Consider the following 18,422-nt stretch of genomic DNA (forward strand, 5'->3'; position numbering starts at 1 on the left):
CTCTCTTGTACACATGGTGAACACTTAGTACCACTCATGCGACCTAGCCGATTTGTCTCGTAGCTCTCTTGTCTACATGGTGTCCTTCACTTGGAATCACGCATGCGACCTAGGTACATTTATCTCTCACGTAGCTCTCTTGTCTACATGGGATACATCCTGTATCACACATGGGATACATCTCGTAGCTTTCTTGTACACATGATGTGCACTCGGCACCATACATGTGACCTAGCTACGCCCCCTCTATTTTATTTGATCTTTCTGAATGTTCAACCGGGATCTCTCTCTATTACTTATTTCCATTCTTCCAATAGTCGATTTATACTTCAACATCATCTAATATATATAATAGGCTGAAATATAAGAATGTAAATGAAATTAATGTATTATTTACATACAAACTTACCTCGGTGCAAAATATGGGGATTTTGCAATTTAGTCCAAAACTTTCTCCTTCCCCCGTTCGAAGTCGATTCCATGTTTTTCTTGATCTATAACAACATATTGAGTTCATTTAACACTCGAACTATTTATTTTAATCCAAATATCACATTATACAAAAATAACATTTTTGCCCCTAACTTTTACAAAATTATGATTTTTCCCCAAGGCTCGGAAATTTAATTTCAGCCCTTATTCTTATGTTTAATGACCTACTGATCATTTTTCTCTTCTATGGCAACATCAAATTCTCACTCTAACACATAGTTATGAACAATAGGTATTTTTATCGATTATGCCGTTTTGCTCGTTTTCGTTAAAAATCGCTTAGAAAAGATCGTTCTCCTAACTTCAAACATTCATATTCTACCATCAAACAACACAATACATGCCTATCATTCATGGGTAAATTTTTAAACATATACCCTAACTCGAAATAATGGTAGAAATAAGTAAACCGAGCTACGAGGATTTCAAAAATGTGAAGAACATTAAAAACGGGGCTTGAAATCACTTACTATGAAGCTTGAAAATTGAAGAAACCCTAGCTATGGAGGAGAGAAAATTTTGGCAGCAACTAATGAAGATGATGACCAATTTTGTGTTATTTTTCCCATTTTATTTCATTTAATATGCAAATGACCAAAATACCCTTACAACTAAACTTTCCAAAAATTCCCTCCATGTCCAACTTTTGTCCATAACTTAGGAATGGGTGAAATTGCTATTTAAGACCTCCTAGTTAATATCCCAAAGTAATTTCATACTAAAAAATTCTAAAACACGAGTTTTACAATTTATTCAGTTTAGTCCCTAATCTCAACTTAAGCGCTCAATGCATAGAATTTCATCACGAAATTTTCACGAAATCATGAAATCATATCATAAACCCCAAAATAATTATAAAACAATTATTTCTATCTCGGATTTGTGGTCACAAAACCACTATTCCGATTAGGCCCTAATTCAGGTTACACAGTGATTTTGTTAAATATTGATTTTAGGATTAAATTGTGAAAAGGTTAAAATATGAGGGTTTGATAGTGAATTTTGGGTTTATTAGGGGCTGTTGAGGTCTTAGAATATTTAGTTAGATTATTGATTGAGAAAATAAGTTAATTTGATAGATTAATAAATTAAAGGATTAAATTGTAAAAATTGTAAAAGTTTAGGGTAATTACGTAAATTTGAAAAAAATGTACTAATTGTAAAATGAATTGGAAATTAAATATATGCTAATGAATGAGAAATTTTATATAGATCAAGATTGTAACACCCCTTACCCGTACCCGAGACCGGGACTAGGTACGAGGCGTTACCAAGCATGTACTTGAACATTTTTGGGAAATACGAGTTATAAAATTTCGTTTCAATTTGAAACCAATCCAATAACATCTTGGTGTCTCTATTATGAGCCTACAAGGCTCAAACATACATTGAAATTGATCCGAGACTAAATCGAGGACCTAATAAAAATTTAAGAAAATTTCTGAGTTAATGTCTCACACGCCCATGTGGAGACATTGCACACGCCCGTGTGTTTTGGGACACGCCCGTGTCCTCTACCCATGTGGAATTAATTGAATTTATTTTCTATTTTGAACCCACAGGGGTTTTCAAACGACCAAGCACACGCCCGTGTCTCTGGCCTGTGTCCTTTACACGGCCTTGACACGCCCGTGTGGTCTCCCGTGTCCAAAAACTCGAGCATTCTGTTTATGACGTCAGCATGCATTTAGGGGCACACGGCCAAGACACACGCCCGTGTGTTAGGCCGTGTCCTCTACACAGTTGAGACACATGGTCGTGTCTCTACCCATGTGTTTACTACCATGCATTCTGACTTAAAATTTTAGGTGCAGGGGAGACACGGTTATGCCACATGCCATGAGGTGGTCCATGTGTCACACACAGCCTAGACACACTCGTGTGTCTACTTGTGTGGACCATGTTAGGCAATTTTCCAAGCCTTTGGTCACCATCTAACACATGTTCTCACTTATAGGTTCCTATAACATATAGCCAGGCCTAATTATACTCTCAAATGACCTTGATAAACCTCATTGCATGTAAACCTCATTTCATCGGTCTTACACATGCTAGGTTATTCTCTTGTATCAAGAATGTCTATGCCTTATAACACATTCAAGATTGGCTCATTGTTATAACTCCTTGCAAATTCTAGCCATCCCATGTGATTTGGTCATGTTTCATGTGTATCTACTTGTGATATGCCATGTTCATTCATCTCAATAACATTAGAACACAAATATGCACAACTATGTAGGTCATACCTTAAAGAAAAATGAGCTAAATCCTATGGCCATATGCATGTGGACATGTACACCTTACAAGCCTTCATATTTGCTAATCAAATGACACATATTACAAAATTAACAAAAGCCCTATACATGCCATTGAACAAAATAAGAGTATCTATATACCAAAGCTAGACAAGATGATAGTGTGTTGACTCTCCAATCATCTTCCAATCTTCGTGAGTCCACGAGCTCTGTCAGACAGGAGGGAAAAGAGAGGGGTAAGCATTTACATGCTTAGTAAGCCTGAATAACTCGAAAATAAACTTACTGATTTGTTTAGCATGCAACCATATTAAGAAAATAAACCAACAAGTATGGAATGGTTTCCCTATCACATGCACTCCATCAACAAGTTAGTCACATAACATTACACCATGTAACTTATCTAAGATGAGCTCATCATTCAACGTTTTCATTTTTGTATCACATATTAATCCCATTGAGTTACTCAAAAAATCTCGATGGATTATCCATTTACCGTCAAGTCATAAGAGCGATCATCTCATGTATGCACTCCCCTGAACCTCACATCTTACGGCGAGATTACCAGTCTAGGTTAACTCCCCCGTAATGTAAACTCATAAGGTAATGTCGAGATTACCAGTCCAGGCTAAATCCTTTATAGTGACAAACACCCTCAATGAGCTCAGATCTGAATTACCAGTCTAGGCTAAATTCAGACCCTAATTGGATTACTCGTCTGGGCTAAATCCACAATGCACACATATTCTTCGGGAGGCTCGATCATTCAAGGAACACCCATCTAGGCCAGATCCTTTCTACATTTGAGATCAACGGATTACCCGTCCGGGCTAAATCCTTTTCTGCAGCACATGCAGGATCTCAAGTCATGTAAGCCATGGTTTATCCATCGAATTTCCCTTTTTACTTCAACTGAGACATTTATTATCATGTCATTATTATTGACATATTAATAGTTTACTTAAAGTTATTCGAACTTACCTGGTATTCGTCTCGGTTTCGCATTTTGATTATTCCGAAACCTTTTGTTTTCCTCGGTCGACCTCTGAAATTTGCTTCTCGGGGTCTATAACAATAAAAATGAATCATCAATACCTCACATTATTCTTTTTGAGCCTAAATTTCAACCCCAGACAAAATGACTGTCTTGCCCCTAACCTTTCACATTTTTACAATTTAGTCCCTAGGCTCGTATAAATTTCTACCTTACCCAAGCCTAGTTGATTGTTCTTTTCCTCTTATGGCAGCCCACATTTTCCATCATTTCACATTTTTACCACTTATTTTACATCTTTTGCAAAAAGGTCCTTTTAGGGGTTTTTCATGAAAATCACCTACAAAAAGATGTTTAACACACATACAACTTTTATATTCCTCCATAAAACATCAAAGAATAAACATGTCATACATGGGTCACTTTACAAACATAAACCCTAACTCAAAATATGGGTAGAAATGGAGAGAGTAAGTTACAGGGATTTTAAAAATGCGAAGAACATTAAAAATGGGGCTTGGGAGCACTTACAATTGAGCTTAAAAATGTTGAAAACCCTAGATATGGAGGGCTTGAGAAATTTGAATGAATGAGGGAGAAGAATGGTTGATTTTTGCCTTCATTTTCCCATTTTATTTCATTAATTAGCCAAATCACCACAATGCCCTTAAGCCCTTTCTTTAAAATTTTATCCATACATGCTCATTTTTTTCCAAAAACTTATAAATTGGGAAAATTTCTCTATAAGACCTTATAATTAATAATCTAAAGAAATTTCATACAAATTTCTTCTATAATCCAAGTTTTGCAATTTATTCAATTTGGTCCTTATTTTCCAATTGGACACCTTACTCATAGAATTTCCTCATGAAACTTTAACAAATGCATATTTTCATATTCTAGACCTCATAATAATCTTCAACATTGAATTTCTAGTCCCAAAATCACTATTCTGACTAGGCCCTATTTTGGGATGTTACAAAGATCCTGTAGATACTCGTGAAAAAGGAAAAATAGCAGAATAGTTCTTGAACTTCTACAATTACTACAATTCAGTCCAGGTAAGTTCGTACGGTTAAAAATTTGACTTTTGTATAAATTGATGATTGGCATTATGTATATATATTTTATTGTTTGAATTATAATATTGTATTAGATATTCGGTCTGAATTGAATGTGGAATTGAACGTGGAATTTGAGAACATTCATGAATTGGTGTATGATGGTATTGGAGGGAGATATCGACATTATTCTCAAGTAAACCAAGGTCCAACATTTGTTTCAAATTCTCGAGTTTTACTTTTTGTTTGGCATAATTGGATGGATTACCTCTTACGAGCTTCTGTTCGACTTTCTAGCTTTTGTTGGTGTATTCGAGAGGACCAACTCTTATGAGCTTCTGTTGACAATGTACTCTTATCCATAAGTCGTTCTTCAAATGGAAAGATTTTGGTAAAGTGATTTATTTAATGAATTTGAAAGACATGTTATTTATTTTTGTATTGATTTGAATACAAATGCATTTGCCAATTGAAGTTATGAATGACATGTAAAACCCAATTTTAGTGAAATTAGAACAGTGATTTAAGGACCACAAAATTTGAGCCGAAAATAAAATTTATTTTAATTTTCTTACATGGTCCATATTATGTTAGAAATGTCATGTGAAAATTCTGATAAGAACATTTTACCGATTATGTGTTTAATTACGAGAAGGACCAAGTTGCATAAAATGCAAAAGTTAAATTCTAGTAGCTAGAAGAATTAAATAGCTATGGAATTAGAAATTTGATATATTTATATGGTAATTACACCATTAAAGGAAAGTATGTAGATATTTTTGGTGACTCATCCATGGAAATTTAGAAAAAGGGCAAGGACTAAATTGGAAATTAAATTAATTTAATTAATTAAAAGATGATAAAAGAAATATCATCTTATTTTATGTCATCTTCATCCCCAAAATACATGGAAACCCTAGGAGAGAGAGAAGAAACTTTCTTGGCTTAATTGGGTAAGTTTTCTTGTCCCGTTTTTAGTAATTTTGATATTTTTAAAATCGAGATAGCTTAATCTATCTATTTAAGGGATCAATTTGAAAAGTTATCAAAGTATGGAAATTATATCATGGATGAATATGCTGAAAATTTGAAATTTATGGTAGAAAATGAAAGGTTTTTGATAGATAAACAACTTTTACAAAGTGATTTTTGATGAAAACATGATTTAGGGACTAAAATGTAAAGTTGTGAAAAATTGAAGAAAAAATTTGAATTTTATAGAATGTATGTGCTGTAAATTTTAGAGTGAAATTTTGGTTAGACTTGGAATAGGGAGTAAATTACATAAATTTCATTTTTCGAGTCTAGGGACAAAATTGGAATTTATGGAAAAGTTAGGGGCAAAATGGTAATTTTACCTAGGATGTAAATTGAGTCCATTTGAATGCGAAATATGATAAATTGATGAATAAATTCATTTATATAGATCCAGATAACATAAATTCAAAGCTAGATTGAGGAAAAGAGAAAGTTTCGGATTAGTATATTTATATATGCGAACAAGTGTCGAGTAAGTTTGTGTAACTTAATTGAGCTTGTAAATATGATAAATTGAATGTTGTGTTGTATGGAATGTGTTTTATATTTATGTGAGTTAATTTGAATGTTATAACATAAGAAATGATTACATACTTGAGATTGTTTGAAAAGGGTTAAATTCTGTTTGAATATTAGATTTCGATGGATAAATGAAATTTCTTTACTGAATGAGGACATGCATTGTTACTGATAGGATTTAGCCTGAACTGGTAATCCTGATATAATCCCTCTCAAGCATATGTTACAGTTAGGATTTAGCCTGGACTGGTAATCCTAATTGAGCTCATCTAAGCATATAGTACAAAAAGGATTTAACCTGGACTGGTAATCCTGTTATATGTTATGAGGCTCGAGAGTGTGCTTTCGATTAAGTGCCCTAATGGGTACTCCTGAATATGAATTGGTAGGTTACTAAATTGTACACCTTGAGTGTACTGTTTGAATATCCATTAGAATTCCAATAATTTGACAAATAAGTTACTTTACATGATATGAGACGAAATGAATGGTGTTTTGAAAAAATATAGTATGATGAGCTCATCTATGCTTACTTGATGCTTATATGAACATTTATGTAACTAACTTGTTTGATTGAGTGTATGTGTATAGGTAAATTTTCCAAATTGATGAAAAAGCATGTTATTGAATGCTTAATGTTAATAAATGCAAATTGGTAGTTTTAATTCCTTTTATACGAACTTACTAAGCATGTAATGGTTATTTAGTTTTATTTTCCCTATTTTATAGTGCTCGGAAGCTCGCGAAGGTTGGAGATCAGTTGGAGCATCATCACACTATCGACTAGCTTATTTTGGGTATATATAGTAAAAATTATTTTGATATAATGGCATGTATAGGATACTTGGCCATTAGTGGCTTGGAAATGATGTTGGTAACCTAGCCATTTGAATGGATATGTTTTGGTACTTATAAAGCATAATGTCAATGTTTAGGTTAAACAAAGGTAAGAATTTAAGCATGTATGGATGCTATGTTATACCATATTTAGATGTTAAAATTTGCTTGAATCCAATGCTTGAAATGGTTGGCATTTGGATGTAAGTTTTAGTGCAGGTTATTGGTATGATTTTGGGTTAGAAATGAAGCTAGAAATGACTTTATTTTGTCCACATGGGTAGACACACGGGCGTGTGTCTTGACTATGTGTGAATGTAACACTCAGGTTTGTACAAATGTACATAGTTGTTATCAAGTAATAAGTAATGTAATGCCCCAAAAATGTAGGGTCTGTAATTTTGCAAGCTTTGTCACAAATTTCATGTTTGCTTTACTGGCTTAGTGATTTGGGTGTGTTTGGGAGTGTTTAGGAAGCCTGGGTTCGAGTCTGGGCCTTGGCAAAATTTTTAGATTTATTCTTAAGGGAGACTGGCTGTTAGCAGTTAGGATTTATTTTAAGTGTGTGGGAATTTATGTCACAAAAAGCCTTGTGGCTTAGTGGCAAGTAGCGTATGGAGCATCTAAGGGGAGGTATGGGTTCGAATCCCATGGAAAGCAAGGAGCATTTATTTTGCTTTCAAGGGATAGTAAGAGTTGGTGTTGGATTTGAACTCTGGTGGTGAAGAGTTTGAATGGATCATAGAAAATTGTTATGGAGGATATCAAGGAGTTATAAGGGGAGAAAATCTTGGAGACTTTCAAGAAATTTGAAATTGGAAGGAGTTGTAGCCGAATGGGGGTGCTTGTGGGTGCAAATTCAGCCAAGGGGGTTTTAGGAGTGCATTTTCGGCAATTGGTGTGAGAGTAGGTGCCGAATTCCTCCTTTTCTATTTTGGGTTTTATTCTTTTTTACATTTTTTGGTACCATTCTCCCTTGTGTCGATATCTTTTCATGCCTTTCGGGATTTAAGCCGAATTTTCTTGTCTTTAATTCATTCTTTTGATTCCACCTTGTGCCGAATGACATGACCTTCTCCTCTCTTTTCTTCTAAGTCTTTGACCGAATTCTTCCTTTCTCTAATATCCATTTCTCTTTTCTCCTCGTCACACTCTTCTTTGGCCCTCTTACTTCCTCTTACTCTTAACTGCGTTTCCCACTTGGAGCCTTGACCAAATCCCTCTTGCCTCCTCTCCCTTTCGACTCATTTGGGCCTTTCTCTAAGCTAGTCGAATGCTCTTTTTCCCAGCCGAATCTCTCCTTGCTTGATCAAGGTAACTGAGTTTCCTCTTGGATTGCTGAAATCCTAGCATTAGTTAAGCCTTGCTATTGCTATCTCCAATGTGTGGGTTCACGGTTGTTCCACTTCTCTTTCTTTATGCTCTACTATAATAGTCTTTCTCTCTATTCCGTTTCTTTTTATCGATTATTGTTAAGGGGTGCGTTCGTGGCATCGTGTGCTTGATTGTAGTTTATGTTAGGAAAAGCCGAATACTGATACTCTCCTCTCTTAGTCCTTGCTTCGGTAAGAAGTTCACATGGTTAAAGTGGATTATATTTAAGGTTATGTAACAAAGTGGACTTTAATGCAGATCGTTGCCAATAAGTGGATGATCGTGGGTTAAGGGTGGTTTGAACCCTACTTGTGCGATCAAGGTAAGCTGTATATTATGTTGGGAATTAAGAGATAATAAGAGATTGGTTAATCCAAGTATCTAGAAGATGACTTTGGATCGTTATTTTGGATTTAGGTTGGGCGCGTGGTAATTTTTGTTTTCCTCTCCAAAAAGGTGTGTAAACGTACACCCAAACTGTTGCTACTACCAAAACGATGAACAAAGGTGTGTATTCACACCATTATGTTGTTGTGAATCGGCAAAAACTGAAAAGCTAAAAAGTAGAAACTTCAGCATTTGAAACCTCACGAGCGTGCAAACGTTTGTGTGGTAAATCGAGCCCATAAATCAAGGACGACAGACTGTTGAGGCTGCCACGAGCGTTTTCGTGAGCTTAGGCTATTATGGGCCTCGTTGGGCCGAGATGGGCCGTGTTGGCCCAATGGGCTTGTGGAGCCCACACGAATAAAGTTTATGGTACCTAAAAAATAATGGAGTGGACTATGGGACCGCAAAGTCGTGACTGAAATTGGGCTATTTGGGCCACACGAACGTGTAGGCCCACTTGGGCCGAGTAACGGGCATCGGGCCATTTACACTTCTTGGGCGATAAGGGTTATCTGAGTTGTTTGAGATGACTGAAGATGTTTTAAAGGGTCGTTATATGTACCGAGACCCCAAAAGTAGTTAAATAACAAAAATACCCTTAAGGGGTAAAATTACTATTTTGCCCCTAATGGATGGAAATGACCATTATACCCTAGAGGTAGGTTGACTGATGAGTGTATGATATATGCATGACTGTATCTGAGTATGAAACCTTGCATACACGTAATATTTATGACTTGACATTCTGCGTTGGGGTTGGGATTCTAATTCAGAGGAAATACTGTAATAGTAGCTTTTCCACGTATTCTGATATTAGTTCCTGCCACGTTTACTATTATTAGTAGCTTTGCTGTGTTACTGTTAGCAGCTCCGCTGTGATATTGGTGTGCTAGCTGGGTGGGTCGATTTAATCCCCACATGGTGTGTTGGTTGGTACGGGTGGTGTGTTCGTTGGATTGGGATGGGTTGCATACCTACACTGTGCTATTACTATTTAGGGCTTAGGCCCACACTGTCTATGTATAGGGCTAAGGCCTAGACTACACTGTTACCGAATAGGGCTTAGGCCCAGTCTGTTACTGTATGCACTTTTTACTGTTTGACTGGTAGGGGATTACACACTGAGTTTTTCGTAAACTCACCCTTTGATATTGACCATCATATATTTCTAAATTAGACTTAGCAATCCCTTGACCATTGTATGGAAGAAACTTGATCTAGAATTTAACTTTTAAAGAATATGTTGAACCATATTCACTCTAACTAGTAATATAAATGGATCTTTCTGTCGAGATTCAACGTCCATCAATATTGAAATTACTCCATCAAGTATGAAGGGTCCCTACTAAAAGCCATAACAATAACAATAACAAATGTAACATATTCTTAAGGTAATCCATTTAGTATTCTTGTAATATGCTCAATGTCTCAAATGAGAATACCATAGGCTATAAGGGTGTCTCAAATTTCTTTAAGTTGTGGATTATACTCACGCATAAGTAATGTATCGTTTTAAATCCCTTTAAATGTGTAATGAAGGTGCATGACCTTAGTAATAGAGTGAGTGAAGAAAACTCTAAATAGTGTTTCCAACATAGAAGAAAATGTTTCGAAACTAGCAAGTGAAGGAAGTATGTGAGGATTTACAATTGAAAGAAGCCATGAAGTAAGAGCACAACCTTGCTTGTATAGGTTTTGTACTCTTTATTTTCACTTAATTTCCATCATCATTGTAAACAAATTTAGGTGGAACTATTGTAAATCCATCTAAATTATTTTCCAGCCCCTGATTGCTCACCATCAAGCTTATTTGTTTCTTCTATAATAAGAAGTTTTTATCATCTAGTTTCATGTTGATCTTCTTGTTGGTAAAAGATTGTGTATGAAGCTATGACAAAATGGTCTAATTTATGATCTCTTCCAAATGCCATTAAAAACCTCCAAGAACCTTTTTCTCATCAATAGATCAAGTTCATCCTTGTTCTAATACCATGTTGAAATTTAAAATACGCAATAAGAATAGGATGCAGAGATGTAAAATAAGAAGGAAAACAAAAGAAAAAAGTGTACAAAAGACAAACTTTATGATTTGTGTTCATTCAGAAAAATGCTTTATCAATATAAAGATTAGGACTATATATCTATACAACATTGGAGATTGAGATAACTAATGCTAACTAATACAACCAATTGGAAATCGTGTAATTACTTCTTTAATTAATACAACAACTCAAATTAGATGACTGATCTGCCGTAGTTTGATATACAAAATTAAACTTTCCCGGTACATTTAAGGAGCTTATTCTCAAGCAAAGTAGTGTCTTTTACATAGTTTTTTTTTGTAATTTTTATGTTTTAAGTTAATAAGGGTATATACCCTGTTTTTACTCATTTTGAGACCCAAATTGGCTAATAGTGTCATTAGGGCTCTAATGTATGGGTGAGTGATGTAGGGACATGTTAGAGGCTAAAATCAAATGAGAACACACTAAAAGAGAGGACATTACGATATCCAAACCTTGGAATTGTGATAACTCTAACAAACTCGAGATTAGAGATAATTCTTCAATGGTATCGCGATATCCACCTGCCAAGAAGCACCTCAAGTCCAATATTGTTCGAGCTATTGCGATATCCCATTCCTTAGTACCACGATACCGATATCGTGTGTAGATAAAAATTGACTAAAAGGGTATGTTTTTCCACTCGAAGCACCAATCATTAAAGGCCTGTTCAAGGGTATTTTTGGCATAATAATTGGGTTAGAATAGTTGTTATAGCAGCTAAATTTTGTCTAAGAGATAAAAAAACGCCACATTATAGTAGTTTTAACCTAGGTTTTCTTTAGTTTTCTCTTAGCTTTTATTTCTCTTCTTCTAGGGTTTCTTATCTCTATTTCCTTAATTGTAGATTTAACATTTATCTGCAACTTTTCTTCTTGTTTTAGTTGTTCTTAGTGTTATTTAAGTTAGTTATCACTATAGCTTACGGTTATTTACACTTTTAGTCCTATTACTTTGGTTGTAAGACATTTTTAGCTTTAGTTTAATGTATTTCAATTTCTTTTACTTTGCACCTGTTAAAGCTTGTTCCTTTTATGTTTATTGCTTTAGATTTTCTTATTGAATGTTTCTTTTTATATGAATTTTAGTTCTCTTGCATAAAGATCCCAACTTTTAACTTTTTCCTAAGCTTTTCTTTAATGGATTCTGTAACAGCCCGGTTTAGACCCTAGTCATAACAGTAGTTTCGGGACCAAAAATCTGAGTCAAAAAAATATTTTAATATTATTTTCCACGCTTAAAGTATGTGAATTGATATCTGTGAAATTTTCGTATGAAAATTTCATCATTTGAGTGCCGATTTGTGAAAAATGACTTAATCATGTAAAATGAAAAAGTGGCAATCTAATTGTTAAAGCACTAAATTGCTATGGTTTATTAATTGCTAAGTCCTTAAAATGGAATTATGCCACTGTAAGGCCCAATTTTTGCCCCGGCCCACACACCAAAACCAAGTAATAAAAAAAGAGAAAACTAAAAAAAACAACAAACAAATAAAGTCCAATAAACAGTCCATTTACACTTATAACCCAATAAATACCTTAAGCTAAATAATAAAATGCTGCCCAAACATATATTAGGACTTAAAAATTAAAACCCAAACCCAATACTCAAAATGAACTAACATCTCAGGCCCAAGACAAACCCTACCCAAAAACAGAAAAAAACCAAACCCAAGCCTGCTGCTTAGCGCCGCAATAGCCACCAGTGGCTTCACACTTCACCTCCACAATGGCTTCCAAACATGCCATCCTCTAGCTGTACCTACAACAAACTAACAAACAAAAACAGCAAGCAACAATTGATAGCAAATAATAACAAATTACAGTAAAAAAGTATTTTTCTCTTGTATTTTTTATTTTTCTTCGGCTATAAAGCCGAATAGGGGAAATGTATAAGGGACCTTTTTTTCTATTGATTACGAAATGCATAGATAGAAATCGAATAAAGAAAGAAAACACTTCAAGGTGGTTCATTCATTGTTTTTTGCTCTTATTTTCTCCTTATTTTCTTACTTTTTTTTATCGTACTCATTTACAAAAAAAAGGGGAAAAGGTTTTTTTACCGATTCGTTCAGTGTCGACCTAGTCGACGTTTGCTCCTTCGGTCCAAAGGCAAACAGATCTCTGAGGATCCGAGCCACGGTGGAGATGGAGGCACTTTAAGTGTTGATGAAGCCATAAGCTAACCAAGAGGGGATGATTAGGAGGGTTAAACAAAGGGGCTCTAGGGTTTTTTTTGAGAAAACAATGGGTCGAATGAGTTTTTTTGGGGCCAATTTTAGTTTATGTATATGAATAAAATGGTGCCGTTTAAGGGATGGAGAACCCGTGCGTCGACTCGACCCATAGTCGGATCCGCGTGTTTTTGTTCCAAAAGGGGAATTTTGTACGTTTAATCCTTCCTTTTTGCACCATCATTTGATTAGAACATTTTTCTATTTCTTCTGTCTTTTTAATTTTTCCCTGAAATTGGTGTATCATTTTGCTTTGGTCCTCATTGAAACGTTGCGTTTAGAAGCTAGGGATAATTTCGTTTTTAATCCTCATTTATTTGCATGCGTTTTATTTTCGTCCTTGATTATGTTTTAACAATTTGATTTATTTATAAATTATTCTTTTAATTTTGTTTTTATTCCAATTAGGTTTTTATTTAATTTATATTTTTGTATTCTTTATGAATTATTTATTATTCATTTTTTAGTATATTATTCTTAACATATTATTTTATTGATCTCACATTGCTTTAGTTTCTTTTTATTATTTTCTTTTGTACATTTTTGAATTGTTTTATTATGTAATTTATTTAATTAAAATTTTCTTTTATATATATTCTTTGTTGTGAAGCCTTGTGTGATGTATATTATTAAACTACTTGTATTTTTACATATCACTATTAAACTACTTGTATTTTATATTAAATTATTTGTATTTTCTGTATTCTATCTATTTAGATTGACATATTGATGTATATTGTTTTGTGTACTATTTCTTTGCTTGCACAAGGTTTATTTTAAAAATTAATCTGTATATTACTATGTTACATATGATTTATTGTTGTTCTTTTTCTTATGATTTATTTTATGTTAAATTATTTTAAATACTTTATTTTAGATTCTATTTATTTATTTTAAAGTGTTTCAACATTATTTTCACACTTAAATATATACATTTAAATATCTTATATACCATTCGTTTTAAATTGTTGTATATTGTTGGTTCTTAGAACTACTTTCTCACATCATTTGTTTTAAATTTATTCATTATTATTTAGATTCTATTTATTTTTTTCTCTTAATTTGCCTTATGTTTATTTTCTGTTATTGGTTATAAATATATTGTTTAATATATCTTAAAATTTATTAGTGTAAATGTTAGAATAGTGTATGATTATTTGTTTTATGGGTCACATTTTAAATTCATTGCTTTTATATTGCTCATATTTGATTGTTTATGCCTTCCAACACTATGATCCATAAATGCTTTAGCAATATGTCTTGGCAAGATAATATGTTGTAATTCTCATGCATTTTTTTTACTATTAGTGGCTATTTAAAAGTTTTAGTTCAATCAATTATCTTTTAATCACCAATTCTTTCTATTTTAAAACTACAATGAAAGGAACCTTTCGAGAACAAGGCAATGTTTCGTATTTGGAAATTCCGAAAATCGTGCCTTAGGGTACTGGGTTTCGATTTTCTGTTTGATCAAATGACCAAATATCCTTTTTAAATTCCGTCTTTGTTTTCTTCAACAAAAAAGGCAATATTTCATATTTGAAAATTCGAGAAATCGTGCCCTAACGTACTGGGTTTCGATTTACCGATTGACCAAATAATTGAATACCCTTTTAAAATTTCAATGCATGAATTTTGAAAATTAAGAGACGATCTTTGTTTCGAAGGTTTAAAATGTCATGTCCTAACGTATTGGATGTGATACTTTATTCCTTCAGGATAAGAGAATCATAAGATCCAATTCAAGTTATTCTGATTTAAAAAAAAATTGAATTCAAAATCTTTTCAAATTTTCGACATTGGGACATTAATTAATCAATTAGGTATCAATTTTGGGCATTACGAGGGTGCTAGTCCTTCCTCGTACGTAACTGACTCCTGAACCCATTTTCTTGGATTTCGTAGGACAAAATTGATATTTTAATAAAATATTTTATTAGGTGATCCGATCACACCTAAACAAAAAGGATTGGTGGCGACTTCATACCTAGTTTTAAAGCCAATCCCCAATTTTCAAAGTTAAAAAATGGTTTTGACAGCTTGGCGACTCCATTGGGACCAATAAGAGAGTTGGGCCACAAAATTGATTATTTTTTGTCCTTTTGTCGAAAATTGAAAATTTGATTTGAAAAATAACAATTCTTTGGTTCCATTTGTTTGTGATACTTATGATTGCTGTGGTTTGAGTCTCGTAGAATACTCTTGCATTGCATTGCATGACCGTTGTCTATATACCTTTTAAATGGGAGTGAGAAACTACGCCTTCGTGAGGTTTTCACCTCCGCATGGGCTAGTGGACTGCTTCCGGTATACATCCATACCTATGTCTTTGTGAGATTTTCATCTCCGCATGGCCATAGGGAAATGTATTCCCTTGAATCAAACTCGATCCATATAAGCCTATAATGGTGAGGATTGAGGAACCTGTTGGTTCAGGTACCCCTTCCATAGAACCGAACCACATGTAGAGGGACCTAGGAGCCTATCCTAGGTAGAGCCGCCCCAAATCCTATGTTAGGTGTTCTATATTATTTTTCTCTCTCCTTACTAACGTGTTTTATTTTGTCTATGAGTGCATTGCATTACATCATCATGGAAAGAAGGTGTTGACTCATATTTTATTGCTAAATAGAAGAGCTTGTCATGGGAAAACAGATTTCTTGATAAAATGGATTACAATACGGTTGTCTAAATATGGTCCAAATAAACATGACAAAAGAAGGTTTCTAACACCCCTTACCCGTATCCAAGGCCGGGCTAAGGTACGAGGCGTTACCAGACAAACATACAAACATTAAACTAAAATACGAGCCATAAATTTTATTCATATTTCAAAGCGTTCATTCTCTTACACATAGTCCCTTATTTGAGTCTACGGAGCCCAAAACATACTTTAGAAAGGGTTTGGGACTAAACCGAGAACTTACAAAATCTTGGAAATTTCATGCTTTAAGGCTCCACACGCCCGTGTCCCAAAGTCGTGTTCCATACACGGCTGAGACACATGGTCGTGTCTCTGCCTGGGTGGAATATACCTAGGCTATTTTCCAAGCTTTGGTCAACCTTGATCTCTTACACACTTATACAAAATCAAAAGCATATAACATGGTATTCATTTAATGATTATACATCCTCAATTACACCACAAACATAGCATTTGTATGTCATCATACATGTGTCTCTCATACTCATTTTACCTTGTTTATTATAGTACCACTTATACATTTATACCAAGATTATGATCTTACCAAATATCTTCAGCTTAATCATCAAGCATTCATATTTAAAGCTAGATCATATCTTTATAAAATACCACGATTCAGATGCGCAGAATAACATGTTTGCCTGAAACATTTCAATTCAATTCCATACCCAACAAGCATTACATTGAGACTAGTCATATATATATATACATGTCATGATACATAACATTCTCTTTTTGTTTTCTTATAAACACATATCATTTATTTCATTATATCAATATTTCATATACCATAGTTTCCATGTATTCCACATATATTTATTTTCCTCCTCCTCCTCTCCATTCCACATCCTTAATGTATATAGCATTCTTGTAAGTACGATTTCACAATTTACTAATAAATGTTCACATCAAACTGTCCACACAAGTCATAGTAACTTAATTATTTATAATTCAAGCTACAGAGCTCCAAATTAAGATCCGTAAATTTCCCCTGAAACTAGACTCACATATCGTTCCACCATAAAATTTTCATAATTTTTGGTTTAGCCAATTAGTACAGTTTATTCATTAAAATTTTCCCTATTTCACTTTCTGACAATTCTGACCTCTCTTCACTAAAAAATAATTATCTCACAGTACAGAACTCGGATAATGTTCTTGTTGATTTATCTTGAAAATAGACTCATTATGGATTTTAAAAATATAATTTTTAGCCTCTAATTATTTTTCTCCATATTTTTGTGATTTTCCAAAGCCAGAACAGGGGATCACGTAATCATTCTGACTCAGTCTCACGAAAACATAAATATCTAAAAATATAGAAATCCTTTGCTTTATATGTTTCTTTTATATGAAAATAGACTCATTAAGATTTAATTTGATATCTCATTTAGTCTCTGATTCAATTTATACTATTTTTGGTGGTTTTTCAAAATCACGTCACTGCTACTGTCCAAAACAGTTTTATTGCTAATTCACTCTTTCACACTTTCTTTGTATTAACCTCATTTTAACATACATATCACAAATCATTTTCACCACATTTCATACATCACAAGTATAGGCCCATGATCACAAGGTCACCATAAAATCATCCTCATGTATAACTTACTTGTTTATAACCTTACCACATCCTGGTCACTTAATAAACACATCATTCACATAACCAAGTTTCTGCACATATTCATCACAAAACTCACAAAGCAATACATTAAGAGTCTCCCGTTGAACACTTCGGATCAATCCTCGATACTTGGTGGTTTCGATACATAGCTCCACCCATCATATAGTTCGGCTCTCTTGTACACATGGTGAACACTTAGTACCACCCATGTGACCTAGCCAGTTTATCTCGTAGCTCTCTTGTCTACATGGTGTCCTTCACTTGGAACCACGCATGCGACCTAGCTACATATATCCCATAGCTCTCTTGTCTACATGGTGTACACATAGTATCACCCATGCGACCTAGCTACATCATAATGTCTTGTAGCTCTCTTGTACACATGACGTGCACTCAGCACTATACATCTGACCTAGCTACATACCATCTGTATCATCCAATCTTTCCAAAGGTTCAACCGGGATTTCTCTCCCTTTTCCAACAATTTCACCAATCAAGTAATTATCCACAAACATATTTCAAATATTTTTATAAAATATCATAATATAAGTAATAGTGATGTATTACTTACATATAAACTTACATCTCATTTAATATCAACGCAATAACATTAAATTACACATTGTCTTATTAAAAATCATATGAACTTACAATTTCCCATAATATCCATAATCATAGAAATCACATTTATGTATGATAATTCAATGCACTTCATGTACCATAGACATATTTTTAAATCAATTCATAAACTTGGCACCATAATCATTTAATTTAACATAATTCAATTAATTCACTAAATTTAACTTTCAAATATAAATTACAGCATTATTGTTGT

The sequence above is a fragment of the Gossypium hirsutum genome, chromosome A05 (genome assembly GCF_007990345.1).
Source record: "Gossypium hirsutum isolate 1008001.06 chromosome A05, Gossypium_hirsutum_v2.1, whole genome shotgun sequence".
NCBI lineage: Eukaryota > Viridiplantae > Streptophyta > Magnoliopsida > Malvales > Malvaceae > Gossypium > Gossypium hirsutum.